The 18,393-nt window shown below is 44.6% G+C and overlaps 1 long non-coding RNA gene across 1 annotated transcript; it reads right to left on the bottom strand.

Annotated features, from left to right (window-relative positions):
- Positions 1 to 1,001: 1,001 nt before the first annotated feature.
- On the bottom strand, positions 1,002 to 12,776 carry LOC139045171 (uncharacterized). The gene is made up of 4 exons (XR_011503059.1): positions 12,600 to 12,776; positions 6,286 to 6,361; positions 5,670 to 5,863; positions 1,002 to 1,924 (listed from the first exon to the last, which is right to left on the bottom strand). It is a non-coding gene; the product is annotated as an uncharacterized lncRNA (long non-coding RNA).
- Positions 12,777 to 18,393: the final 5,617 nt, after the last annotated feature.

Here is an 18,393-nt window from a genome sequence, read left to right as displayed (position 1 = left end):
CCACTTGGATTCTAAGCTTCTTCCAGAGCCCGAGATATATCTCATTACCCCAGCCTCCGACTCCCCCACAGCCCCCGAAGATCATGATTTTGGTTTAAGCTGCAAACAAGGCTTCTCCAACCCCCTGAAAACAGATGTTCTATGAGCTTTAGAGGCTTTTTGCTGCACGTTATTTTATCCCTGTTTTTTGGCACTAGATTTGACTTTTTTCTCGTTCACATAATTCTCCATTTTTTTGTTTGGAAAAATGCTCCAGGGTGAAGAGAAAGAAGAAGAAGAAAAAGTGGTGGAGGGAGGGAGGAAGACAAGTGACTTCCAGAAAGCATTTGGAAACCCACTCATGAGATGGAGAAAGATTTCCCTTTTTCTTGGATGAAAGTGGAGGTGCCACCCATCCCAGATTTGTCATCTTCCAGGGACCCGGGACCCTGAATTCCCCTTCATGGGGTTAGGGGGAGAAGAGAGGCCAGGACCAAGCCCAGCTGGGTGGAGGGCCATCCTCATCTCCAGCCCAAACTCCAGGCTCCTAACTGGCTTGCTCACCCCAGTGGCCATCACTGCAAATGCAGGCTCCAAGGTGGGAGAGCAAAAACAGATGTCGGGAGCCAGGGTATGGGCTGAGGGCCTGCAAATCAGCCAGGAGAGTAAGCGCAGTGTTATAGGTGGAGACTATGAAAGGAGCTGATTTAGAAGCAGGGACTCTTGGCTTGTTTGCCTACATTGGGGAATCAGCAGAACATATATATGCCCACAAGCATGTGTGTGTGCATACCCTCACACACACAAACACAGACAGGTATACATAGTGCCTAAAATGCAACCGCCAGCTAATAAATACCATACTTAACTAAGGATTGGATTGATTCTACTCTTAACTGTATCTGCCTCCTTTGCCACTGCTGTTTACAATTAACTTATGTCATAAAATGTCCCTACTAGTTACTGATAAGGGCTCGGTGAGTCGAGAGTCGAAAGAAAGATTTCTTGGACTCTCAAGGTCTGGCAGTAGTGCTCTTTTATTCAGAGAATAGCACGGAATAGCATGGAGACAGGACCCAGGGGCAGTAAGAGCTGCAGGCATGGGGACAGGACCCCTGGGCAGTGAAGAGCTGCCAGCATGGAGACAGGACCCATGGGCAGTAAGAGCTGCAGGCATGGGGACAGGGCCCAGGGGCAGTGAAGAGCTGCAGTGGGTTTGAGGGTAGGGCTAAATTTATAAGGCATAGGTATGTGAGTTATTTCTTTACAAGACAAAGGAAAGATCATGAAAAATCGTTAAAATGGTATCAGTGCAGGTGGGGTCTGGTTATCGGGTGGTCCTATAACTTTAGATAGGAATCAGATAGGATTAAGTCAAGACATCCTATGCTTCCCAGAGGACGATACAGATCAGGATGTAGGGCAGGACGCCTTGGGCTTCTCTCCCTGGGGCAGCCTTGATCCTCATCAGTTACTTCAAGCACACCTACATGCATTTCTTAAAGAAAGCTTTGAAAGCTAAAAGGGAAACAAGGCCTTATAAAGGTATACAGTCTTTATCCCAATAATTCTGTTACTGAAACCAAAGTGGGTTCCCTCCTGGCGAGTTAAATCAGACTCTCCACCAGAAGGAGTTGTCTCACAAAGTAAGGTATATTTGCAGCAAATAGGAGACCATGAGGAATCATTTCCAGAGTCATAGCATCCCTGAACAAAGGGAAGCAGGGACATTTATTTCAGACGGGGAATGAATATTCAAAAAGGAGAGGTGGGCATTCGCTTGTGCAGGCTCAGTTAGAAAACACGCTCCCACATACACTGCAGGTTACGGTCATAAGGCCTGAGCTCCTGCTGGAGAGATCTCAGCATTCAATATAAGGCAAAGGTCAGGGGCGTAGCTCCTGTGGTGAGGCCTGGCCTGGTTCAGGGTGGTTGGTGACTGCATCTGCTTAACATAACAAAAGAGAAAAGAACAATTCGGAAAAACAGTTAAATGCTTCCAGACCCACCCTTGAGTGCCTCAGGGCGATTAGTGGTGACAGTTCCACTTTATACTAAGAACTTATACTAAGAATAGAACTGAACACACCCGAAGATCTATCTACAAGAGTATTGTTATAGATTAAATGTTTGTGTCCTCCCCAAATTCATATGCAGAAACCTAACCCCCATTGTACGGGATTAGGAGGTGGGGCCTTTGGAAGGTGAGAAGGTCGGGAGGGCGGAGCCCTCAGGATAGGATTAGCGCCCATATGCAAGGGGCCCCAGAAAGCCCCCTTGCCCCTCTGCCATGTGAGGACACAGGGAGAAGGCAGCAATCTGCCCCCAGAAGACTTTCACAGAACCATGCTGTCGCCCCCATCTTGAACTCCCAGCCTCCAGAACTGTGAGAAGCAAATTTCCATTGTTTATAAGCCACCCAATCTATGGCATTCCTGTTATAGCTGCCCAAATGGACAAAGACGAGATTCATTGCAAAGTAACTTATAATAAAAATATGCAACAGTACGGGATTAGTTAAATCACGGCACACCATAAAGTCAAATCTCAAGCGATTAAAATTACATTGCTGGAGAATACTCATTTATTTCAGCAGACAAGAAATATTTGGCACTGACAACATATGAAATATGATAAACAAAGTGGAAAAAAGCAGTTTATAAAATTGTAGTCTTGATATGCTTGCATTTTTTGAAAAATTTATAAATATGCATATAAAAATGCCTGAAAGATAGGCGCAAAATTTTAGCCAGCGTTACATCGGTGGGGTAATAGACCATTTTAATATCTTATTTTTACTTATAATGAACATATATAAATTACACAATCAGAAAAAAGTAATAATGTTTTTTAAAATTCAAGCCAATTGTTTTGTTCACCCAAACACAGTAGAGCTGATATGAAAACTATAAAAATTTTGACATTTAATGCCAAAGTGTCTTCCAGACAGCTTGTCCTAGATTGAGTATAGTATACCCGGCAGTGCATGACGGGGCCCAATTCCCCATAATCTTAAACCTTAGGTATTATTGTTTTTTTAAAAAATCTGTGCCAATTTGCTAGAAGGAAATGAGTAGTCACCCCAGCCTTTTAACCTGCCCTTCTTTGATTTTTCTAGTGATGTTGATCGCGTTTTCATATGACTATCGGCCACGTGTGGTTCTTTTGTGAATGGCAGGTCCGCTCTAAGACTACAGAAACTGCCCCCAAGTTCAGGGATGCTTGATTCTCAACAGCTGAGCCCACGCCTCGAGCCCTCTCGTGGTACCTCCCAGCTTCACCCAGGCCTTTTAGATCATTGGTGCTCAGCCCTGGAGACACATTGCAATGACTCAGGGAGCTTTAAAAAGACTGCAGCGGGGGTCTTACCTCCAGAGTTTCTGATTTAATTGGCACGGGTACAGCCCAGGCATCAGGATTTCCCAAAGCTCCTCGAGTCATTCTAATGCGCAGCAAGGCTGAGAACCACGTGAGGCCCTGCTAACGGCACACTAATGAGAATCCGGAGATGCACGAAAATTGCCTTCCCTCAGCATCTGCCCCTACTGTGAAGAGCAGGAAAATGAGGATGCATATAAAAAACAAAGACCGGGAGAGAAACAAATAGATTCATCTCCGGTGTCATCTCATTCGTTTAACATATTGATTCAATAAATATTTGAGAATCTACTATGATAACGACAATGGTGCACATTTATTGAACACTTATTATAGGTCAGGCTCTTTTCTAAGCCCTTTACACACAGTCCTTCCAATAACCATAGGAGGCAAATACACTCCTCATCCCCATTTTATAGGTGAGGAAACTGAGGCACAGAGAGGTTAAGTCATTTGCTTATAGTCACACAGCTATTAAGCGGTGAAGGCAGAATTTGAACACAAACAAGTGAGCTCTGGAGTCCCTGTCATAACACTGCATGCCAGAAGCTGTGAAGGTAGTCGATATATCATAGCAAACAAAACAGGTAATAGTTCCCACTTTCACATAACTTAAAGTTTACCAGAGGATTCACAGAGTAAGTGCACAAACACACAAGAGCTGAGGGAAAAGTGCAAGCTGCTATAAAAGAATGTAAACATAGGGCTAGCCAGGTCAGGTAGCAGTTAAGTTCACGCACTCCACTTTAGTGGCCTGGGGTTCGCCGGTTCGGATCCCGGGTGTGGACCTATGTACTGCTTGTCAAGCCATGCAGTGGCAGGTGTCCCACATATAAAATAGAGGAAGATGGGCACGGATGTTAGCTCAGGGCCAGTCTTCCTCAGCAAAAAAGAGGAGGATTGGCAGCAGATGTTAGCTCAGGGCTAGTCTTTCTAAAAAAAAAAAAAGAGTCTGACAATATACCCATTTCATAGCAGCATTATTCACAACAGCCAAAAGACGGAAGTAACCCAAATGTCCATCCATGAATGAACAGATAAAGAAAAGCAGTATATCTACAATGGAACATTATTCAGCCTTAAAAAAGAAGGAAATTCTGACACATGCCACCACATGGATGAACCTTGAAGACATTGTGCTAAGTGAAATAAGCCAGTCACAGAAGGACAAATATTGTGTGATTCAAATTATATGAAGAACAGAGTAGTCAAATTCTTAGAGACAGAAAGTATAATGGTGGTTATCGGGGCTGGGGCAGAAGGGAATAGTGAACTATTGTTTAATGAATACACAGTTTCCATTTTGGAAGATGAGAAAGAGTTCTGGAGATGGATGAAGACAGGGGTCACATAAGAATGTGAATGTACTTAATGCCACTGAACTGTACACTTAAAAATGGTTAAGATGGTAAACTTTATGTTACGTATAGTTTATCACAAAATTAAATTAATTAACTAATTAATTAAAAATGAATAATAAATAAAATTTTTTAAAAGAATACAACCAGAGACCCCAAGTTGATTGGAGAGGGAGTCAAGGAGATGACATTTAAATTGAGACTTGAGGATCAGCTAGGTGAAGAGTAGAGAGAGGTTATTCTAAACAGAAGGAATAGCACATGCAAGGGTCCCGGGGCAGTAAGAACCTAGTGCAGGCAGCACCTAGTGAGTGAGGGCAGCATGGTGCAGAGTGAGGTCATAGAGAGCTTCATAGACCTCAACAAGGAGCTTGGACTTTATTCTAAATGCTTTGGGAAGCCATAGATGGATATCTAACAGGGCCATGACAAGATTTGTTTTACGTTTCATAAAGCTCTAGCCATCTGCCCTAGGAGAGTGACTTGGAAGAAGGCAAGTTAGAGGGCAATCACCACAGTGTGAGTATAGATGTGTCACATTTGAGCTGAGGGAACTGAAGTTCAGAAAGGTTAAGTAATTTCCCAGGGCCACGCAGCATACAGCTCTCAGAACTCAGAACCAAGGTCTCCAACTCCAATGCCTGCATTCCTTACACTTTATAGTTTTGGAGAAAAGAAATTAGAATACCCAGGAAAGAAGGCATCTCATTGTTCAGAGCCTCTTGAGAGAGAGAGAGATGCACCATGACACTGCTCCTTCACAGACGTTTCATATTTACAGATGTGGAAGCAAACAATTTGACTATAAAAAGGGATGGATCAGGGAGAAAGACACACAGAGAGATGGAAAGGCAGAAAGTGAGAAAGGAAAATGAGAGAAAGGGATCCTGAAACACTTACTCTTCTGGTCCAGGGCCTTTCTAAGCTAGACATCTGCATCTTTTCTAGGCTCACCTTGATGGGCCAGTTAAGATCCGAGGGCCAGAGGCCAGAGGGTGCCCGAGTAGCAGTTTGAGGCCATGCATGCACTGGAGCAAACTTGCTTCATGGGAGTTCCAGGTCCACTGGCAGCTTCCCTGAGAACAGCAGGCACCAGAACCAGCTTCTAAAACTTGGGGGCCCTCGGGGTGTCAGAGCCTCATTCATTGCTTGGAAGACATGAATGGGAATAACAAAAAGGATTAATGAGCACATTTCTTGAAAAGTAAGAAAAACCCCAGGCAGTGCCAAGTCCCCTTTCCCAAGAGTAGGTCATGTACCCATAAACACAGAGCAAGACCTCAATTTACCAGAATCCCCCATCAGAAACCCTTGATTACAGGGCTCATGCACAACCCTCTACATGGAGGAAAGGCAAACCCTTTAGAAACTAATACTTCATGTTAGCCATTTATCCAAAACAACTTCCAGGGGCTCAAAGACTATTTAGCTAACGGTCCAACATAGAATCAGAGAGAGTGACAGCTGAATGAGACTCCAGAAGTTTTTCTGGTACAGCCCCCTCATCTTAGAGGCAGGACCTGCAGCACTGGCAAAGGAAGTGACTTGTCCAGGTCACATGATTTCTTACCAGCCAAACCATGTGGTGCTCCCTCTAGCACACTCTCTTTGCCACGCCGCTCCACATCTGCATTCGACCCGCAGCCCTGGAAAACAGCAAAACCGTCGACCCACACCCATGCAGTTCCACACGGCATACAACATCTTCTCCATTGATTCTCTCGGCTCTCTTGAGAGGCAGAGGGGCAGGAAGGACAGGAGTGTGTCCTCGTTTGTCTGGGTAAGTGTTCTATATGCAGAGCCTGATATGTTCCAGACCCTGATGTGTCATAGGCCCTCACGAATGGAGGTTGAGTTAATAAAAATAGCTGCCCTTTGTCCATGGTTGACTCAAGCAGAGAACCAAGGGTGCGACCTGGACAATTTTCTCGTTACTCCTCACTGTAAACCTTGGAGGTGGGCCCTGTTATCATCCTTCTTTCACAAATGGAGACACTGAGGCTTGGCGACATTTGGTAAGCTATTGAGGTCATAGCTCTTCTCACAAGTGATAACCCAAGATTTAAGCCCATAAAGTCAAACTCTAGAATATCTGCTTTCTTCATACTATACAGTTCTCTCTCTCTCTTTTGGAGAAATGAACAAGTGTCCATTGGACAAATGAGAACCAGAGAGCTGAAGGCACTTGCCCAAGGTCACACAACATGTAAGGCATAGAAGTGAGGCCCCTGAGCCTGTCCTGGAGCTCCAAGTCTGGCGTCCCTGCCTCCACCCCTAGAAATCTGCAGTCTTAGCCTCTCAGTGAAGGAATTGGCTGAATCGCATACTGTACAGTTGTTACAGTGGGAACATGGAAGAATGTACTTCTGGAAGGGAGGGGCGGGTACAAGGCAAAGAGCTCAGCTTTTGAAGGAAAACGTGTCTGACTGAGTCCTGGATGCTTCGTATTAGGCTGGTTGACTTCCAGGTTTTTAACTTTCAAGGGTTTTAGTTATTTCATCAATAACATGTGGATGGTATTACCTCTCTCAAAGAATTTTGGTATGATCTGCTGGCTGCGATTTATTAGTATCAACAATAGTCAGTCTGCATACACACACACTCCCCATTATCTGAGACTTGGTTTTGCGTGCTTTTCACCAGCACAAGCAGAGCACTACCACTTCCCACATGCACGACTTACATCTTTCTGCCTGAGATTTCCTTACCTATATAGATAGAGATAACAATAAAGGCTACTCCTGGTGATGTGTGAAGACTAAAGGAGTTGTTAGATGAGAAACATTTAGAGCAGCAACTGGCACGTGCTCCATATGTGTTAGCTGTCAGTTACGTTGCGCTTGTGTAGATGGAAACTTTAGTTTGTATCTACAAAGGCCTAAAGTTTTATATCTTTAGTTTTATACACACCGAAGGAAGGAAAGAGAAGCTTGTCGGAAGGGAGGAAGGGGAATGAGACGGGAGAGGCGTGTGGAGAAGCTGGAAGACCTCCTTCACACTCCTGGTCCATTGGTCTGGTTGGGTACCCAATGGGGAGAAGAGATGGAGGTAGCAGCTGGTGGGGACCTAATGACATATTGGGCACAAGCAGAGCTGCTTTGAGGACCCAGTTGCAAAGTGAAGCATAGAGCAGAGGAGGAGGTCCTGCTCCCCGACTCTGCAAAAACAACTCAGCTCCCTTCCGGGAACAGCCGGAAGCAGACTTGACACAAACATGGCGGCCATAGCTGTAGAAGCGGAGGGAGAATTTCGCCAGCAGCTGAGCAGGCACTGGCCAATGGCAAGGGAATTGGAGCAGAACGGAGGGTACAGAGTGACCTCTGGGGCTTTGGGCTCTGTCCTGCTGTTAGGCGGGGGAAGGATATTGAGGTGGTGGACATTTGGACTATAATTGTGGATATTGCCATAACGCGCTGTTATCAGTGTGCCCGGCACAGCATAGCTGCATCGTAAATAATAGGAAGGCCAGGAAATTTTTCCACAAGCAGAGCCCAAAGCATTTCTGATTAACCTTGAATCATGAAAAAAAAATTGATCAAGATCCTTTCCTCTGGGTAACTGAGGTTGTGCTGTAAATACGAGAGATTTTCATTCATTCGGGGGAAACCAAGGAAGATAGAATATTTCCGCAGCCCAGGTTGACACACTGAGCATTTTCAAGCATGAGAAAAGTTGGAATTCAGCAAGGGCATTTTGACAGCCCTGAAATTTATGTCTGGCTGGGAGGAGATAGTACCCCACATTTTTAAACAGTTTTGGTCAGAGGAGAAAAATGTGAAATTGGTCCCTCGCTAATGAGGCCTGATCTTCCTTTTATGGCGCTGTAGTATGCAATTAAGGTTAGCTTCATGTAAACTGCCAGCGCGCTCGGACTTTTAACGGCCTTATGTGTGTCAGGAAGGAAAATAAATAGTCCCCTGTTTGTGCTTTATGCGGGGAAATTATTGAGATAAACAGCTTGGGCCTGACAGGTGTGACTTCTTGCGGCTTAACGTGATGGATTTGCCAATGGCAGCTGGAGCTGATAGCGCGGAACTGTTGATGGAAGAAAAACATGGTGAAGATTCTGACAGCTATATAAGTGCCAGAGCCAGGCAGGGTCTGACTTTTGACTGTGAGGCACTCAGACTTCCAGTGTTTGGGGCTGTGGAAGGAGCTAGAATGCAGAGATGGAGGAGACTCAGCGTAGGTGGAATCCTAGAACTCCAGAACTTAGAAATGGGGACAGTGAGGCCTAGAAATGCCCAGTGACTACCCAGCTGTTCAGAATTGGACCTCAGGTCTCCCAGCACCTGCTATTTCCACTATTCTAAACTGTGTCTAAGAACCCTGCAGAATCAAGAACTGATAGCTTTAACCTTGAAAACCTGGCTTTGGTCCTGCTTTTGTCACTGTCTCCTTGCCTCTGGTCACCCCCTTCTGTCACCTCCATTGTAATCCACACCCTTCACCATCCCTAGAATGCAAATCTGAGCATGTCTCACGCCCTCTCTCCTGTTCAAAACCCTTCAATGACTCCTCTCTGCTATCAGGATAAATTTGTAACATAGCTGACAAGGACCTTCACAAACCCAGCCTGTACTTCCTTCTGCAGCTTCATAATCCCCAATTCCGACCCACCCAAACTCTGTACTCCAGTCATTCTGAATATTCTGCTCTTTCCCCAAATGTTGGATTGCCAGACAAAATATGCAATGCGGGGTTAAATGTAAATTTCAGAGAGACAATGAATAAGTTTTAGTACAAGTATGTCTCATGGAATATATTTGGGACATACTTATCCTAAAATATTATTCTTTGTTTAACTGACATTCAGATTTGCCTGGAAGGCCTCTATTTTTATTTGCTAAATCTGGCAGTCCCACTTGAATTGGACTCTGCTTCTCCTCACCTCTGGGTCTTTTTTAAATGCGCCATCCTGGGGCCGGCCCTATGGTGTAGCAGATGGGTTTGGTGCACTCCGCTTTGGCAGCCCAGGTTCACGGGTTCAGATCCTGAGCGCAGACCTACACCACTTGTCAGCCATGCTGTGGCAGCGTCCCACATTAAAAATAGAGGAAGATTGGCACAGATGTTAGCTCAGGGTGACTCTTCCTCAGCAAAAAAAAAAAAAAAGTGCCATCCTTCAGCTAGAATACCAAACCTTTTCTCTGTCTTTGCTTTGCAAACTCATTTAGTCAGGGACACCAAAGATTCATGTTCACTTTCCATAGTGTGAAGTTATTGCTGGGCTGTGGCTGCTGAATCTGAACTCTATTTCCAAGGCCCCTGCATCCAGGTGGGGCCACATGACTGGATCTCACCAGTGGAATAGGAGCATAAGCGTGCATGTCACTTCTGGGCCAAAGCGGTTAAGAAGCAGGTGTATCTTCTCCTCCTTGTCTCCTCATCTGACAACTGGAAGTACAGGACTCCAAGGTCCTAGGGGATGGTGGAACTGCCAGATGGAAGGAGCCCGGATCCCTGAATTACCGTGAGGAAGGCCACCCACAGACCAATCACATTGGCCGTTACATGAATGAGAAGTAAACTTCTATCATGTCACTGAAGGGTGGGGGTTGGTGTTACAGCAGCTGGCATTATCTTAGCTAACAGACCCATTCTTTGGGTCTTAGCATGGATATCTCTTCCTCATAACGGGTCCCTCCAATGGATTAGTGGCCCCTCCTGTGTGCACCCATAACACACCTGTTCTCACTCCTTCTGTAACGTCTACCATGCCATATTGTAATAAACTCTTTACTTGTCTATGTATTTTTCCTACTGGACAAAGTGTTTCTTGGAGGTGGGGCCTATGATTGTCTTGGCCGCAGTTACAGCTGCAAAGCATGGCTCTGTGAATGAATGATTAAGTAGAGTCTCTTCGATCCTGTTGGTCTGTTTTCTTATTTTTAAAACTGATGTAGCAGAGAAGTGATTTCCAAGATCCCTCCCAAATCTATAATTCAGGAGTTATGAATACAACTGAAGGGGAAACCTGCTGTTTTTGACTTCCCAGAACCCCATTTTCCATTGGGGATGGCGTGCCTTCCATTCTATGTGGTTCTGATGGGGTGGGAATCATGGTGATTCATGGCACCCATCGCCCGACCGGCCACCACCACAGGAGTGGGCAGGCAGCCCAGGCTGGACTCTAGCGTTCCACCCTCTCACAGCAGCCATTGGTCTGGGGCAAGAACAAGACCCAATCCCGATTTTTCCCTTAGTTTATATCTGCAGGTTGAAACGCAGAAGCTGTTTTTTCCACTGGGTTTCCTATGGTAATATGGTATATGGTTGCCTCTTAGTGGCAATCTGATCCATTATTAGAAGAGAGAGCATGTTTACAAAAGGAAGCTAACACACAAAGGAAGTCAGAGTCAAGAAATGAAGGAAAAAAAGAGCCCCAATAATATTTTCTAAGTTCCTGGGTCTAGCTGTGCCTGAAGCCAACCACTTCTGGACTTCCCACTTATGGGAAAAATGAACTCTGATTTTGACTTAAACTAAATCTTAGATTCTGTCACTTACATCCAACAAAGTCTTGACTAATGTAAAAATAGTCATCTTTGTGGATTTAAAGTAAAATATGACCAGAACCGTACACTGTTTTGCATGCAATAGGCATAAAATAAACTTTATTGAATTGATTAGGCTGGGTCAAAATAGATAAAATGGGTGTCTTAATATTTAACACAAAACATAAAGCATGTGCCTGCACTATTGTCTATAAAAGTGAACAAAATTAGAAATACTTCTTTAGAATTCAGTTTCATTCTGTAAAAGCAAACCTAAAGAACAGTTAAATAATATAATTTTAAAGATTTGGAGAGCCCTTGCCAGTTGGCACCTGCTCTTTCCTTATTTTCACACAGTGCTGGAAGAGGGTACTTTTTAAGAAAATTTCTGATGATTTCCCATATGGAAACCGAGTTGAGGCAGCTTCCAGTTTTATGACAATGGCCTAGCAACCAAATCTATGCCACTCCTTGTCCCCAGCACAGCCAACTGATCCAGGAGTAGAAATACTTTACCAAGATGGGCAGTCACCTTCTACCTGGGACTGGAAGCTTGAACAGAGACTGGAAATCGGGGCATTGGGTCCCTCAGAAAGCCCGTCCAGGTCAGGAGAAACAGGAACTTCTGCTTCTGTATTTCAGGGGCTGTGCTCGTTTCTGCTTTCCTGATTCTTGATTATTCTATTTATTCCTCCAATCCTACGAGCTGCCCAACATATCTTTCCAGAGTGTTTCTCTTCAATGAGACGGCATTGGGTTTTGTTGCTGACAATAAAGAAACCTCACTAATTCACAGGGACTGAGAGAAGAGAACCCTTTGAACTGAATATCAGATCTTGTTGCTCCTGAGGTCCATCAGTTGTGCCCTGCCAGCATCCTGCTCCTGACTGGAGCGCACCCCTGCCCTCCACCCTGTTGAAGGCCAGGCATCTCCCATGTCTCCAGGGCCCTGAAATCCACGCCCCCAACTCCCGTCAGACCTGTAATACTTTCCCAAGTTGCAATGGATTAGTTATTCTGCATTGTAATTCTATTATAATGCAGAATAGTAATGCATTGTAGCAGTAATGTAATGCATTGTAATGCAGAATGTTGAGCCCCTCTCTGTCTCAAACTTCTCCCCTCCAGAGTAGGATGTTAACTTGACCTTGGTGTGCTCCACCATTTTGTGTTTTTCACAAAGTAAAAGACCAGCCTTACTCCAAAGATGAATTCAGCTTCTACCCTTGCAGGGAACATAACTAGTGACAGCTTTAAAATATCAGTTTGTCCCTGCTTCCAGCTTTAAGTACCCCCTTCCATAGAAAAACCCCATCGGCACCCCTTTCTTGGAACCCCAAATGGCAGCAAGAGAGGCACCTGGACCTCTTCCTCCTAATTTACTTACAAAGTCGTTTCCCTCCCTTGAGAATTTGGTGTCTCCCTTGACGCTCTGGCTTCTCCTACAGGTCACTGCTGGCACCCAGCAGCACCCTGGTCTTTGCTCCTCTCCGAGCTCCCTCAGTCAGGCAGAGCCAAGGAGAGTAATCCAGAGGAGAAATGCTTCTCTCAGCCTCCGGACTCCTTCCAGGCATCTGGCGTTCCTCTCGCAGCTGAGGTGGACAGGCCGCATGGTGACAGGCAAATAGAAAACAGGCCTCTGTTCGGGTGGTCTGCTGCTTGGTGTCCATTTTAGGCCGAGGAACAGTAACAGATGTCGGACAAGGAGGCCAGCGCATCCCCAGTGCAGACAGTGACAAAGCGGTCCTCCCCTGTGGCTGCCAGCATGCCACGCCTTATTCCCACGGCGTCCCCCAACTGGCTGCCAACCAGGAGGAGGGACTGTCTTTCTTCACCAGTAGGTCACATTGAGTTGGCCAACAAAAGCCACCCAAAGGCCGTGTCCACACTTGGACAGTCATTGTGGCTAAGGGGCCAATCCATCTGCAAATGGGGAATCTCCCTCAGGCTTCCCAGGGTTTGGAAAAGAAAAGGAACCAGTGAGTGGCTCGTTGGCTGCCAGAGGGTGCCCCAGAGCTGTGGTGTAGACAAGGTCCGGGCAGCGGCTCCTCCGCTCCACCAAATGTTTGGAACTCATTTCATACTTTGAGCCACTTTCCTGACTGTAAATTGAGATGGTTGGACTGGATCTTGGAATCACAGAATAATATTAGAAAATGGCTGGTGAGTGAAACCAAGCCCCTCATACCACAGAGGAATAAACTGAGGCTGATTCGTATAGAGCCCTCGTGTGTGCCAGGCGAAGTGTCAGATGCCAGGGATAAAGCAGAGAGCAAAAGTAGATACAGCCCCTCCCCTCAAGGTGCTTGCAGTACAGTGGGGGAGAGAGAGAGAGACAGTGACTGAATAATCGCATGTATAAATATTTAACACAAACTGGTGAGTTCTGTGAAGAGGGGCATAGTGTCCTAAGAACATATTTCAGGCGGACCTGGCCTAGTCAAGGCAGCCCCACAGGCAAGTTCTTTCAGATCTATGACCCGAAGGAAGGATGGGCTTTAACTAGCTGAAGAGGGAGTGGTATGTTGGGGCAGAAAGAGGCAGAGAGCATATGCAAAGGCCCTGAGGCGGGAAAGAGTAAGAGACTTTCAGAAACACTAAAGCAGCCAGGACGTTGAGGGCTAGAACAGAAAAAAGATAGGCAGAGAGTGGAGCAAGAAGAGACCAGAGAGGGAGGCAGAGGCCAGTCCAGGCAGGGCTGTGAAGGGGTTGTGTGGTAGGCAGAATTCTCAGATGGGGTGCAAGGTGCCAAGGTCCTGTGATCCCCTCCCTTTGAGTCCGGATAGGCAGGACCTGTGAATATGACAGACTATCTCTCCTGCAATTATATTACATTAAATAGCAAAAGGGTTTGCAGATGTAATTAAGATTACTAATCAGTTGTCTTTAAGTTACTCCAAAGGAAGATTATTCTGGGAGGGCCTGATCTAATCAAGTGAGCCCTTAAAAGAGACAAGCAGAAGCAGCAGACACTCTCCTGCTGGCCTGGAAGAAAGCAACTGGCACGTTGTGAGCTACCTGTGGAGGACGCCATGCAGCTAGGTCCTGAGGGCAGCCTCTAGGAGGGAGAGTAATCCTTGAGCAACAGCCAGCAAGAAAACGGGGACCTCTGTTCTACAGCCGCAAGCAACTGAATGCCACCAACAACCTGAATGAGTTTGGAAGAGCATCCTGAGCTCCACGGCCAACCCCTTGATGTCAGCCTTGTGAGAACCTGAGCTGAGAACCCAGCAACCCTATGCCCAGACTTCTGCCCCAAAGAAACTGTGAGATGATAAATGGGTGTTGTCTGAAGTCCCAAGCTTGTGGTCCTTTATTGTATTGCAATAGACACTATACAGCTCTTTAAAGATCTTGGTATTTTCCTTTAGGGCCTTAAGAAGTCATCAGAGAATTTTAAGGCAAGGATAACATAACCACATCGCATTTCTGAAGGTTCCTTCAGCTGCCATAACAAAAGAAAACCTTCAGACTCTTGTCTTTTAGAAATACACACTGAAATATTTGCTTCAAAGTATCCAGAAGGTGGGTGGGAGTATGCATGAAACAAAAGTTGCCACGTTTTAAGAATTGTTCAGGCTGAGTAATAAGTATATCAGGTTTATTATACTTATATCTCTATTTTGTGTGTGCATAAATATATTGATTTTTAGTTGAAATGTATACATAGTGAAAGACACAGATCTTAAGAGTACAGTGTGATGAATTTTGACAAAAGCATATATTTATGTGACCCACATGCCCTATCAGCCCAGAAAGTTCTCTCCATCCCTTATCCAGCTCCTCTCAGCCCTCAGTCCAGGGGCAACTAGTGTTGTTCTGACTTCTGTCATCACAGGTTAGTGTTGCCTATTTGAGAACTCATCTAGATGGAATCACACGTGTTCTCTTTTGGGCTTCACTTCTTGCGCTCAGTGTAATGCTTTTAAGATTCACCTATGCTGTTGGGTGTACCAGTAGTTCATTCCCTGTTATTACTTATTATTCCATTGTAGGGCTGGGTTAGTTTGTTCAATTATTCTATTGATGGACAGACATATGGGTTATTTCCCTATTTCAGCAATTATGAATAAAGCTGCTGTGGAATATGCTTGTGCAAGTCTTGTTGAGTATATAAGTTTTCATTTCTCTTGGGTGGATTTTCTGGGTCATTGGTAAATGTATGTTTAATTTTATAAGAAACTGCCATACAGATTTCCAAAGTGGACATAACTTTTTATCCTCTTGCCAGCAAGATATGAGAGTTCCAGTTGCTTCTTCTGGAGTAAGTGGAGGAAAGCAAAGAAGGGAAGAGCCCTTGTGATGGCCTCTACTTTCACAATCAAATAGGTCCTAACATCATCCGCTGGGAGGAAAGGGAGAAATGGGCGTGTGAGGGGTTGTCAGAAGTGTGAGGAGAGTGATGGTTTGCAATCATCACTATAAAAAAATGGAAGGATGAACTGATGCATTAGGATTACTGGGAACAGTGTAGAGACTCATTTGTGTGGTCGTTAACTCTGAATGCACAGTGATGCCACAATGCCTTGTTACATCAACTTTTCCAGCAGTGCACACAGTCACTTGAATTTTGGCACAAAGAAACTCAGTGTGTGGATTCATCCAGGGTCTGGGTGAGATATACAGGTGAGATGAAAACAAGAAGGGCAAAAGAGTTCTGGAAATGGTGAGCTAAAGCATATACCCTGGCTTACATTGTATATTAGTAAGGCGTTACCTTTGATTGCGGGTGAAAGATGCTGGCAATAATGGGATGTTCAACAAGATGGAAGTATATTTCCGACTGACATAAAAGAAGTTGGAAGTAGACACTGCAGGACTTGTATTCCTGGGATGTCTCAGCACTCATACACTAGTAAACCCTTTCTGGAGGGCAGACTTTGCCTCAACATAACAAGGTCATATATTTAAAGCCCACAGCTAACATCATACCTAATGGTGAAAAACCGGAAGCTTTTTCTCTAAGAGCAAAAACAAGACAAAGATGCCCACTCTTGCCACTTCTATTCAACATAGTTCTGGAAGTCCTAGCCAGAGCAATTAGGCAAGAGAAAGAAATAAAAGGCATCCAAATCAGAAAAGAAGAAGTAAAATTACATGTTTGTAGATGACATGACTTAAATCTGTAAAACCCTAAAAACTCCACAAAAAAACTGTTAGAACTAACAAACAAATTCAGTAAATTTGCAGGACACAAAACCAACTTACAAAAATCAGTTGCCTTCCTATACAATAACAATGAGCCATCTAAAAAGGAAATTAAGAAAACAATCCATTAAAAATAGCATCAAAAAGAATTAAAAACTTAGGAATAGACGATTAAAGAAGTAAAAGTCTTGTACACTGAAAACTACAAAACACTGATGAAAGAAATTAAAGACACAAATAAATGGAAAGATATCCTATGTTCATGGATTAGAAGATTTAACATTGTTAAAATGTTCATACTCCCCAAAGCACTCTATAGATTCAATGTAATCTCCATTATGTATCAAAATTTTAAATGTACTTTTTGATACCAAAATTCCCTATTTTGGAACTTACGCTTTGGAGACAGTCACCCAAGCACCTAAAGATGTATGATCATCACAGAATGTGTCAGAATAGGGAGAAATTATAAACAACCTAAGTGCCCATCACAATGGTACAAAGGAATATCCTATGGTCATCAACTTGTTTATGAAGTTTTGCACTAACATACTAAAATATTTACAGCAAATTATTGAGTGAAGCGGCAATTATAGAGCGTAATGCACAGTATGTTTCCACTTATGTAAATTTATGTAAATTTATGCAAATTCACACATTTCTATATAGGGATATTTGCATATCCACTCAATTCCTGAAATTCTGGGCGGTGGGATTTGTGACTTCTTTTTTATAATTTTCCGAGATTCCTGTACTTTTGTTTTTTAGAGCTTGGCACCTGAGCTAACATCTGTTGCCAATCTTTTTTTTCTTCTTCTCCCCAAAGTCCCCCAGTACATAGTTGCATGTTCTAGTTGTGAGTGCCTCTGGTTGTGCTATGTGTGATGCCACCTCAGCATGGCCTGATGAGCGGCGCCCTGTACGCACCCAGGATCCGAACTGCCAAAGCAGAATGCACGAACTTAACCACTGGGCCATGGGCCGGCCCCTGTGCTTTTTTGATAATGAGCAAGAATATGTTTTGTAATCAGATGAAAAAATAAAGTGATTGTACTTTAGAGCGAGCATGCAAGTGAGTGAGCAAGAAGAACGACCGACACAAGAAGCATAACAGGAACGTGATTCTCAGCAAGAATAGCCCTATCAAGTAATGGCTCATGAGCCTCGTCACGCATGCTAAGGAGAGGACAACTGGAGAGACTGGCCAGATCTTAACTCTGCCTTCTCTCCAGCTCCACTCACCTCTGCCCTAGCTCAGCCTCAGATTCCTCATTTGTAAAGCAGAATTGGGGGAACTTGCCTGTAATCACGGAGATAACAAGTGGAAAACTCCTGAACTTGAACCCAGGTCGCTGACCCGAAGGCTCTGCATATCTGCTCCCCTGTACGACCCTGACTCTGCGCAGAGAGCTGCCTGGCCCTCCTTGGCTCCCTCCCCCAACCTCTTACAGATTTCCATCCCAGCCCCTGAAGACGTTGCCGCAGTCATGTCTTTATTATCAGTCATTCCCTTTAGACTCGTGCTGTCGCCTCTGGCTATTTACATTGAAATTAATCAAAATTAAACAACATTTTAAAATTAGTTCTTTCAGTTGTACTTGCCACTTTTCAAGCACTCCATAGCCACACATAGTTACTGGCGACCATATCAGAGAACACAAACATAGAATATTTCCCTCATCATAGAGAGATCTGAACTCTGAGAGGCCAGGAATAGAGCCCAGGTCACCAGCGGGTTCGCAGCAGCTAGTCGACCATCCAGCACCAGAAGGCCCTCACTGAGAGAGCGAGGAGTTAGTGAGTCAGTCCACCAAAGCCAAGCAAACTGATGCTAGGTGGGAAAGGCATTTGGCAAGAGCTCACTTTTTAGCCAGTCCCAAAGGCAATTATACAAACGGGTGGGTCAAGAGAAGGGTAGAGCCTTCCGGATGTGGAAAAGACAGTGATTTAGTGAGAAATGGGGTTTACGGAATTGGCACCACCAAGCTATTGTTCTCAAGCTCTTTGCTCACTGCCAATTAAAAATCATCTCA

Source organism: Equus asinus, chromosome 4, assembly GCF_041296235.1.
Source record: "Equus asinus isolate D_3611 breed Donkey chromosome 4, EquAss-T2T_v2, whole genome shotgun sequence".
Lineage (NCBI taxonomy): Eukaryota > Metazoa > Chordata > Mammalia > Perissodactyla > Equidae > Equus > Equus asinus.
This window is presented reverse-complemented; position numbering and strand designations above follow the sequence as displayed.